We start from the raw sequence: 11,070 nt of genomic DNA, 5'->3' as shown, positions 1-11,070 counted from the left end.
CGACAGTATACGTCTGAATTAATGGTTTGATTCCTTGCAAGCAGCTCAAAATACACAATACCTTTAAAGTCCCACCAGACTGACAGCATAATCTTTCTTTGGTGAATATCTGCTTTTCAAGTGCTTTCAGCAGGTTCATCACGACGATCTTTTTCGTTTGACGTTGTTGTAGACGATCGATTTTTCGTCGCCTGTTATCATACGTTCAAAAATCGATCATTTTCCTCACGTTTCAAAAGAGAATCGCAGATGTCAATACGCTCAGTGAGATGAATTTTCTTTGAGCTCATGTGGTACCCAAATATCGAGCTTACTAATGTATCCAAGTCGTTTTAAATGGTTTTCAACACTCGATTTCGATATGTTAAGATTCTCAGCAATCTCTCGTGTCGTTAAACGCCGATTGAATCGATCGGTGCCTTTATTTTGTCATCATCAATTTCGATTGGCCTTCCTGAGCGTGGTGCATCTTTCACATTAAAATCTGCAGATCGAAATTTAGTAAACCAATTTTGACACTGCCGCAGTTTTAAAGCATCTTCGCCATATATTGGGTTGGCCAAAAAGTAATTGCGTTTTTTTTATATAAATAAAAGGCGAATTTTTCATGGGAAACAAAAACTTTATTAAACAATATATTGTCCATTTTGTTTGATTATCTTTTGCCATTTTTCAGGCAACTTCATGATTCCGCGCTCAAAAAGTTCTTATCTTTTTCAGCAAAAAACAATTCCAACAACGATTTGATATCCTCATCAGCAGTAAAGGTTTTACCATTCAAGGCGTTTTGCAAAGAACGAAACGAATGGTAATCTGATGGTGCCAGGTCTGGCGAATATGGTGGATGTGGTAACACATCCCATCCAAGCTGCAACAATTTTTCACGAGTGACCAAACTTGTACGTGGTCTAGCGTTATCATGGTGAAACACAACACCTTTGCGATTCACCAATTCTCGACGTTTCTGTTTGATGGCATCATTTAATTTATCCAGTTGACGACAGTATACGTCTGAATTAATGGTTTGATTCCTTGCAAGCAGCTCAAAATACACAATACCTTTAAAGTCCCACCAGACTGACAGCATAATCTTTCTTTGGTGAATATCTGCTTTTCAAGTGCTTTGAGCAGGTTCATCACGCTTGCTCCACGATCTTTTTCGTTTGACGTTGTTGTAGACGATCCATTTTTCGTCGCCTGTTATCATACGTTTCAAAAATGGATCATTTTCCTCACGTTTCAAAAGAGAATCGCAGATGTCAATACGCTTAGTGAGATGAATTTTTGAGCTCATGTGGTACCCAAATATCGAGCTTACTAATGTATCCAAGTCGTTTTAAATGGTTTTCAACACTCGATTTCGATATGTTAAGATTCTCAGCAATCTCTCGTGTCGTTAAACGCCGATTGGAATCGATCAGTGCCTTTATTTTGTCATCATCAATTTCGATTGGCCTTCCTGAGCGTGGTGCATCTTTCACATTAAAATCTGCAGATCGAAATTTAGTAAACCAATTTTGACACTGCCGCAGTTTTAAAGCATCTTCGCCATATACATCATAACTTTTTATGAGCTTGCACAGCGTTTTTCCCTTTTCGGAAGTAATAAAACAAAATATGAGGAAAATGTTCTTTTTGATTTTCCATTTTGAAATCGACGGCAAACAAACAATTGTTAACGAAATCGTGTACTTTCTTTTTAAAACAAGCTTGAACTGTGAGTTGTTAACCTACATAATGAATTTGCGGTTTAGAATGAAGTTAGTTACATTTCAAGACATGTATGTCCATCTATTGGAAAAAAACGCAATTACTTTTTGGCCAACCCAATACAAATCGCGCGCATCATTAGCGTGCCTAAGTACCTTGTGAGTACAAATTTACACCCGATCGAAGGAAAAGTCCTGCACGAGGGCGGAAGTCGAGGTCCCGTCTCGCCTCTCAGAGTCCTTAATGTATTCCTTCCATTTTTAGAAGCGAGAGACAGTTACGATCCTCTGACCCTTAGTCACCCCCCTGAGCGCTGGGAACGAGGGTGGACTTAGTCGCAGTTACGGTGCCGCTGGTAGCGGAAGCGAAGGGGCTCGCGGAGGTTCCCGGATAAAGGGCAAAAGGGATCACGCGCAGGGAGAACCGAGGGGGCTGCCAGATCGTAGCGCCGGCATAGGGTGTTCGGGACCCATAACCCCCTGGGTTAACCGATACCCGGCAATTATCAACGCGTCTCGGTCACCGTGATCCTCCTTTCTCCAGCATTTTCCCGCAACTATACAGGGTGTTCCTAAGCTCCTTTGCTATCACAATTACATGTATCTATTGTGCATAACACAGATGTAAGAATTATATACCGCAAAATTCTATATTTGGTCGGAAGAAATGCATTTCTCGTTAAATTCTATCAGGAAAAATTATCGTCATCGATATCAATGCAAAAATTAAATAAATGAACAAGTAAAGCATGAATAATATTGCATAACTGTATTATGCAACAACAGTTGCATAAAATCGAATAAAGGAAACTGTGTTTTTTAGATATGCGTGCAGTGCAGAATGCATTCTTCCTAGCTGGCGATGGATGGAGTTGTGATATCGACGGACTCAATTCACGATACAACAAATACTCGAAAGTAATTTGTGAATCTGTTCTTTACGTAACTTTTTATCGCCACAAATGAGGACGCATTGATTTAAATTGATTTAAATATTGTAGCTATAATATTTAAATTACAATCACGAAGATTGCAATTAATATAATTTATAAATCGCATAACAAAACGAGAAAGTACGCAATACCAACATCATAAAAATCAATGACATTCGGTCGAGACTTGAATTCCGTTAAATGAATCCGCGAGAAAGTGACATTTGCAGAATCGCTCCACAAAAGTCGAAATCTGCAGTCCTTGTACTACTTCATGCACGTTTAAACGCGAGCGCATAATATAAAGCGAGAACAGTGAGAACCAATTTCTGCCGTCATCTATAGTCGAGTACATTTCTATAGCAGGGAGTAGGTAGGTGGAGGGCGTTCTTTCATGTAGGATCGTCTACAACGTCCTCGATATATTCCGTGCAATTAGCTAGACGAGAGGCAACATTACGCCCGCACGACACGAAATGTCACCGTTTAGAGCTCCTCCGTCAGAGGGTGCTAAACTGCGGGGGTTGAGACCGTCACTTTGATTTTTAATAGTGCCGCGAATGAAACGACCACTTCGAGAAAGCTCGAATGCTGACTGCCAAGCAGAAGTATTAATTTCTCTTTAAATTCTTCGAATTTCTCTTGGATCATGGAGATCGATCATTTAAATCGATGAGATCGCAGCCGTGAGAATTGAGCTCGTTGCGCATTAATTTTAATGGAATAGCTGCGCTTTTAATGCGTTATTTGTTTCTCACGTTAAAATGGTTAACGTGTGTGCACTAACAAACACGACGTCGTCGGCACGCGTCTCACCTCATCTTCACAAACATCAATTACGTGCGCAAACAAGCCACCCGGGGGATGGTGCTCAACCGGCAAACATTAAATACATGCATTACTCTGAGACACGCTGACACAATGACCGACACTTCCGCCCCTCGACGCTGCCTGGTGCTAGTGCAGATTACACGGGAAAAATTAAAAGAAGCAAACGCGGGAAATCTGCATCTTCGACTGCTACGTTGAAATCGATATTTTAATTTGTTGACATTTTCGTGATCATAAAGTGAAGATAAAATATAAAACAATTTCTTGTACGTGATATATATTGGGTTGTTGGGAAAGTTATTTCGTTTTTTCAAGGAAAAATGAAAGGCGGTTTTTCCATATTTAAAATAAATTTTATTCAGTGATGTCTTGGCCATTTTGTTCCACTACCTTTCGCCATATTTCTGGCAACTTTAAGATTCCACGCTCATAGAAGTCCTTCTCCTTATTGACAAAAAATTGAAGCAAGTGATTTTTGACGCCTTCATTTGAATCGAAGTTTACATTGTTCAAAGAATTTTGTAGAGACCGGAACAAATGGTAATCGGATGGTGCCAGATCAGGAGAGTATGGTGGGTGTGGTAGCACATCCCATCCAAGCTGTAAAAGCTTCTGGCGAGTGACCAAACTTGTGTGTGGTCTGGCATTGTCGTGATGGAATACGACACCTTTCCTATTCGCCAATTCCGGTCGCTTCTGCTTGATGGCAGCATCCAATTCATCCAGCTGACGACAATACACTTTCGAATCAATCGTCTGGTTGCTTGGTAGTAGCTCGAAAAATACGATTCCCTTCCAATCCCACCATACAGAAAGCATGATCTTCTTTTGATGAATATCTGCCTTGGATGTCGATTGAGCAGGTTCATCTTGCCTGGACCATGATCGTTTTCGCTTAACATTGTCGTAAACAATCCATTTTTCATCTCGAGTTATGATTCGCTTCAAAAATGGTTCATTTTCTTAACGTTTCAACAATGAATCGCAGATGGTAATGCGTCGAATCAAGTCAATTTCCTTTAAATTGTGTGGAACCCGAATATCGAGCTTTGAAACCAATCCAAGGCGTTTCAAATGATCGTAAACAGTCGAATTCGATAAATTTAACTTTTTAGCAATTTCGCGTGTTGTTATGCGACGGTTTGCATCCACCAGAGCCTTTATTTTCTCGTCATCAGCTTTAATTGGCCGACCTGAACGTGGTGCATCTTTCAAATCGAAATTTCCAGTACGAAATTTCGAAAACCAATTCTGACAATGACGTTCACTCAATACATCTTCTCCGTACACGGCACCAATTTTTTTCTCGCTTGCACTGCATTTTTACCCTTTCGGTAGTAAAAAAGCAAAATATTACGAAAATGCTCACTTTGATTTTCCATGTTTGATGTGATGCCAAAAAACAATTACTTGACAGATCGCAACACAATAAGATACTAAATGACGTCTGAAATGTCAGTTGTCAAAATGTAAAACGAATTTGTCGCTTAGAGTAAGGTTAAGTATCGAGGAACGCGACTAACGACATCTCTTTGTGAAAAACGAAATTACTTTCCGAACAACCCAATATTATATTCCATTTTCCGAGACTTACACCGCAGAATATTAACATTGGTAATCAAGTGCATTCGTGCACATCTCCTACTCGGTCTCTCCATTATCGAAGAATTATCGTGCAGCTGAGAGCCGACGGTTTTAATTCCGGATGAGCTTTTGTGCCGCGCGGGGTTCGCAGCGCGTGTTCCCATCGAGATTCCGTCGCGTGCTAGGGCGAGAGCCGAAATTTCGCGTAGAATCCAGCTCCTTTGTCGACACGTCTGTATCTCGCGAGAATTATAGCCGGGTTACGTGGTATAGGGTACGCGGCACGAAATGGCCCGACTTAAAATCTAAGTAGCCGTGCATCCCCCGGAGCGGGCCGCAGATAGGGAAAGATAGAGACAGCCTGGGGGGCCATAGAGGGTTGCCCAGGACGTTGAGAGGCAGGGGAGGATCGCGGGATGACGGCGGGTGAGTGGGAAAGCGGACTCGGCGAGGAGGGATGCTGGGATGCCGAGGGGAGCATCCGGGATCTCGGAGGGTACGTGGGGCGGTCGGTCGTCATGGATACGCTCTCCCGGCTAACCCTGTAACCGCTCCTCCCCCGTCATTCTACATTTTCGCAACTACCCGCCGCCATCATCGACCCACCATCTTGTCTCGAGCGCCCTACGAGTCTCGTCAAAATTTTGAGACGGTCCTCGCGAGGTACGATCGAGTCGCAGATGTAACACAGGATCCGCCTTGAATTTCTCCCATAAAGGTGGACGATATCGCGCGATACGGTAATATTGGGTCATTAAGTATGAAACTTTACAAATAGAACATAAACTTTTGCATTTTTTGGCACATGGACATGATTTATTTTCAATCGAAGTATGCGCCCATGTTATCTACACACTTCTGCCATTTTAGTGGTAGTTGGTCTATGCCTCTACTATAGAAGCCAGGAGTACGGGAATTGATGAAGTCGCGGAAGGCTGTTTCGACTGCCTGTTGAGAATTGAAGAATTTTCCCACCAACAAGTTGTCCAAATTTCGGAAGAAGTGATAGTCGGTAGGTGATAGATCTGGTGAATATGGTGGATGACGGAGAGTTTCCAATTCCAACTCCCGTAGCTTTGCCACGGTCAGTCGTGCAGTGTGCGGTCGAGCATTATCATGCAACAGGATTGGCATTGACCGATTGACCAATTTCGGTTGTTTAATAGCAAGTTGTTGCATCATTTCGTCCAGTTGCTTGCAATATACTTCAGCCGTTATCGATGTACCAGGTTTTATAAAGTTGTAGTAGATAACACCTGACCTGGACCACCAAACAGCCACCATAAGCTTCTTCTGTGTAATGTTGGGTTTCGCGTGATGTCTCGGTGGTTCATCAGCGTTCAACCACTGATGTGAGCGTTTACGATTGTCGTAGAGTATCCACTTTTCATCGCAGGTCACAATTCGATCAAAAAAAGATTAATTTTTGTGACGGGAAAGCAAAGAAAGGGAAGCCTCTAGACGTTGCGCCTGCTGCGCATCGGTCAATTCGTGCGGGACCCATTTGTCCAACTTCTTTATCTTACCAATTGCAGCTAAATGAACCAATATGGTGGGTATGGAAACATTGAATATCGATTCCAATTCGCGTGTACTTTGAGATGGATCGGACTCTACTACGGCTCTCAAGTGATCATTATCCACCTTCGTCTTTGGTCTTCCACGTGGCTCATTAGCGAGGCTGAAATCTCCATCTCTGAAGGTTTTGAACCAATTGCCCACCGTTGCTTTAGTAGTTGAACCTTCACCAAATACAGCGTTGATATTTCGAGCTGTCTCCGACACTGTGGTTCCACGGCGGAACTCATATTCATAAATCACACGAATTTTGGACTTTTCCATAGTTCTATAAAAAAGAATCCACCAATAAAACTAATGAAGATATTTGAAGAAACAAATATGACATTTGAAGAGCGAACATACATCTATCGCACTAACCTAACCTGATAATGACGTCTGGCGCCAAATTTGAGATAACAAATGTTAAAGATGGCGCTTTTACATTTGTAAAGTTTCATACTTAATGACCCAATATATGATACTATTGAATCGTTAAATGATGAGTGTCATTACTACAAGGGTGACAAAGTTTTATTAGAATTTTGATGAAGAGTCATTTGATTTGGAAAATAATATCTAATTGCGAGAACGAAAAATGTAACGGTATCTTTGATATCGAATCTTTAAATATCTGTTTTTGTAAGACTATTTATTCTCCAATTTGGTTTGAAATAAGTAATTCAAATATCTAAGAAATTTACAAGGATTTAAGTGCTTAATGTCGGTTTTGCCAATGACAATCGATATTACTATATCAATAATATAACGTTGAATATCACAACTTTTACCAAGTTTACAATTAACGTCGACTAGCAGAACCGCAGATCTCGTAAATTAATTGAATCTTACTTTATATATATTTCATTATCACGTGAAAGTAACGACATTCTAGTCGCGTATTTCTTTCGAATTTCGCGACTTTGTCGCCCGAATGCGAACCGAATTAAGCAGCAGCAGCGGAAGAACGTGTAACATGCGGCGAGATCGAAAAAAGCGGTAGCCGCGCGCGACCCAGCATCCACCCCAATCAGGATCGCGCGCGGGATCCAGGAGGATCGATCGATCGCCGCGGTAAATGCGGGCGACCGCGCCGCGCCGTTAAACGCATCGGGCGAGACGAAAGTTTTCGGGCGGGTCTCCGATAAATTTCGGGGTACCGGGGGGGGTGCAGGATATTGCTGCGGCCGTGGAGAGCAGTCGACGGGCGTTTTGCTCGGCTGGCAGCGGTGCAACACCCTCGCGTCGCGCAACACGACCCCCGCCGTATTCGAACACCCCCCATGCCTCCTCCTCGTCTTCCTCCGTTGTCCTCTCGTTTCGCTCCGCCGTCTCCTCGCGGCCCTCGCGGGCGTGGGCGGTAGATAACGTGATTTACACCGGCCGGGTAATTAATGTCCTCGGCGACCGGCGCTTTAAAAAAGCAATCGGAAATCGGCGACAACGAAGAGCAACAGTCAGCCCGCCGGCTGCCGCCGCTGCCGGATGACAAATTATCGCGCGCGAGACCATTGCCCCGCGCTTTTTTCTCCCTTTTCCGCGCGTTTCTCTTGGCACGGGGAGAACATCGCCGCGGGACGCTCGTCTTTACCGGGTCTTAATAATTTCGGAAAGAGATACCGCGCGGCTGTAACCGTTATCAGCTTCCAACAGCGTGCCGCTGTTCTCATGCGATGTCTGCTTTATCTGATTTTCGACGTGAACTTACACTATCCCAGAAAAGAAACGGTGACTCGATTAAAGCGTAAGTACGAGGCTGTATTTCGCGTAGCGAATTACATTTCATTATAATACCTCAATTATTATCTCGTTCGACCTCGAATGTCAGTCTTCGTCCGTGAAAAATAAGCTCAAGGACCGTATGGTCTCTCCAAAAAACAAATTCATGTGGTATTTCACGCATTTCACGTAAAATACAACTGGTGTTTCGTCAGAATGCATTCTACTGTCTCGTACGGTGAGACTGACAAATTTTACGGTATTGCAATTACACGTGGATGGATACTTATATCAGACATCTACGCGAGCACGCGAGCCGCGCAGATGTTTCGTGAAAACGCGTGAGCGACTCGGCGTGCGGCTTCCAACGTCGCGCGCTCCGCCGCTCCGGTATTGTGGGAAAACAGCGGGGCAAATGCGGCTCTTGCTCTCATTAACCGCGTTACGTCATCGCGACGCATATTAGAAACGATCGATGGTATCTCCGCGTCGGCATAAACTCGCGGCGTAATCAGGTTGCGTGTCTTTCCGCGCGCCCGTGCGTGACCTTACGCTCCGCGGCAAGTATTTCGCAACGCCACGCAATGAGCGTTACACTTTAGTGCGTATCTCACACCTGCCCGCTCGCCATTCAACGTCGTTACCAAAGAACCGTGCGACTTGTGCCGATCCGCCAATTAAACCAATTCTGTGCAGCGGAAGAAGAAACAAGGGTAAATCTACCGATTAGCGAACCCACCTCCTATCACCTTGTCCTTGACATATATTATAGAGGTCATCCTCCTGAGTGACCTTCAAAAGGTTTTAGCCGTCGGTCGTTGTTTACTAAAAAGTTATTAACAAAAGAAGTTTAATGATTTTGCACGAATTTTCAGCCGTCCACAACAAGCAAAAGGTTATATTTTCCGAAACTGAAGCCCCGGACGCATACGCTCGGTTTCAGCCCGCTTCGCGGGAGGGCGGGGGCGGGGGCTTCGCCCCCCGCCCCCCGCCAGAACCAGTGTAACAGATTTTACCGTACAGATTTTTATCACCTGGTACACGGCATGGATTCCGGCGGGGAGGGGGGGCGAAGCCCCTGCCCCCGCCCTCCCGCGAAGCGGGCTGAAAACGAGCCGTCCGAGGCTCCAGTTTCGGAAAATATAACCTAACCAGGTTAGGTTAGTTTAGATTAGGTTAAAGCAGAGAGTACTTTGTATTTAACTGTTTATGCTTTTGGTTAAAGTGAAGAATACTTTGTACTTATATTAAATGAAACTATTCTGCATATTAACGATTCACTGCTTTAAATGACTTTCCTTCCTTCGTTCATGTACATATTCGTCTTTTATATCTTTCAATATTCAAAATAACTACTATATTTGCAAAATTTCTTTTGTTAATAACTTATTCATAAACAACGATCGACGACTAAAACCTAGTGCGGGTTATTCGGGAAGGTGACCTTTATAATATATGTCAATATTATGTTCTTGGTTCGCGTAGACAGCTGAAAATTCGTGCAAAATCATTAAACTTCTTTTGTTAATAACTTTTTAGTAAACGACCGACGGTTAAAACTTGCACAATGTTACTCAGGAGGGTGACCTCTCTAATATATGTCAAGGACAAGGTGATAGGAGGTGGGTTCGCTAATCGGTAGATTTACCCTCGGTTCTTATATCCTACAAAGAAATATTTAAGAAAGAAAGCTTACCAGTGATGGAGGCGGTGGGCGAAGCCCCCGCCCCCCGCCAGAACCAGTGTAACAGATTTTACCGTACAGATTTTTATCACCTGGTACACGGCACGGATTCCGGCGGGGGGGGGGCGAAGCCCTGCCCCCCGCCCTCCCGCGAAGCGGGCTGAAAACGAGCCGTCCGAGGCTCCAGTTTCGGAAAATATAACCTAACCAGGTTAGGTTAGTTTAGATTAGGTTAAAGTAGAGAGTACTTTGTATTTAACTGTTTATGCTTTTGGTTAAAGTGAAGAATACTTTGTACTTATATTAAAAGAAACTATTCTATATTAACGATTCACTGCTTTAAATGACTTTCCTTCCTTCGTTCATGTACTATTCGTCTTTTATATCTTTCAATATTCAAAATAACTACTATATTTGCAAAATTTCTTTTGTTAATAACTTATTCATAAACAACGATCGACGACTAAAACCTAGTGCGGGTTATTCGGGAAGGTGACCTTTGTAATATATGTCAATATTATGTTCTTGGTTCGCGTAGACAGCTGAAATTCGTGCAAAATCATTAAACTTCTTTTGTTAATAACTTTTTAGTAAACGACCGACGGTTAAAACTTGCACAATGTTACTCAGAGGGTGACCTCTCTAATATATGTCAAGGACAAGGGATAGGAGGTGGGTTCGCTAATCGGTAGATTTACCCTCGGTTCTTATATCCTACAAAGAAATATTTAAGAAAGAAAGCTTACCAGTGATGGAGGCGGTGGCGAAATGGCGGACGGGTTGGCGCGCGGAGGCGGCGAGAACGCTCCTGCCAGGTAACCACTGCGATCGGCGAGGGCCTGCTTCGCCTGTCGACGCTTTCCTTGAGCCGTTGAAAGGTGCTGCCGCAAGTGAGGCCGCGATACGGCCAGTTCTCCTGCTTGACGCCGGCCGCGGTTACACCGGCCGCGGCCGCGGCTCCGGCCCCGGAGGCTCCCTTTAATTCGAGCGCACCTGCGTACGAACAGCTAGCGCTGTCGTACATCACCAAAAAGCCCCTGCAAGTCAGGATCGC

Source organism: Ooceraea biroi, chromosome 13 (assembly GCF_003672135.1).
Source record: "Ooceraea biroi isolate clonal line C1 chromosome 13, Obir_v5.4, whole genome shotgun sequence".
Lineage (NCBI taxonomy): Eukaryota > Metazoa > Arthropoda > Insecta > Hymenoptera > Formicidae > Ooceraea > Ooceraea biroi.
Note: the sequence above shows the minus strand (reverse complement) of the source record.